A 964-nucleotide genomic window follows, 5' to 3' on the forward strand; every position below is an offset into this window, starting at 1 on the left:
TGTTTAAAGGTGTTTATTAATTAGATCCTTCCAAAACAAAATCTATTGACATCATAGGGGTTAAAGTGTCTCTGGCCCCCAAAGTTTGGGAGCAAAGGCCACTGTTCCCATAAAGAGTTGCTGAAAATTTACTGACATGAAGATTAACAGGATTAATAGGAGAAAGAATTGAAACTTATACATGCACATCTTTAGAATGAACATTCAAAGATGGAGGGGAAATTGTCCAATTTTTTGTTTAAAGTATGGACAGCCATGTAGAAATATGATTGCACAAAAGGGGTGTGAGCTACTTCTAACAGGCTGAGTGGCAGAATCTAATACAGCCTTTATATTTAGATTCTCTTTGGTCTCTCTGAGTGTGCATTCCTTTCTTTTGGGTGCAGGGCAAGGCCCTTTTTGGAATAGGGTTTTATAGTAAAACAAAGAAAAAACAAAGTAGGCCAGATAATTACTTTATGGCCATTTTATATAGAATAATTTTAGGTTTTATGGCTAGCTTTTAGAAAAAAGGGTTTTGGGCTTTATGATCTGCCTTGGGCAGAGGGATTTTATGGCTAGCTTTAGGGAAGAACTGGTACAAGAGGCAGGCAGACAGGCAGAGTCAGAAAATTTTTGTTTTAAAAACAATCTAAATAGTCTCAAAACAATTTTTGGGGGGGTGTAAACTTCAGTATGTAATATTTAAAGAGTAAGACTGTTTTGAGATTCTCTTGGATTTTAAACCATCATTTACTTTTTATCTTGAAATAAATTACTATATCAAAATTAATAATTTAGAAACTTTTTTTAGGCAAAAACTTTGTTATAGCAACATAATGTATATATAACCAGCTAGCTTGTAAAGAGTAGGACAAAAATGGACAAGGCTAAGGGAAAACTAAAGCTTCCAATTTAAGCTCTTTTAACTATAACTTTTAGGACAACTTTGAATCCCTGACAGTACTGTTAACATCAGATGATA

Source organism: Propithecus coquereli, unplaced genomic scaffold, assembly GCF_000956105.1.
Source record: "Propithecus coquereli isolate 6110/MARCELLA unplaced genomic scaffold, Pcoq_1.0 Scaffold738, whole genome shotgun sequence".
Taxonomy (NCBI): Eukaryota; Metazoa; Chordata; class Mammalia; order Primates; family Indriidae; genus Propithecus; species Propithecus coquereli.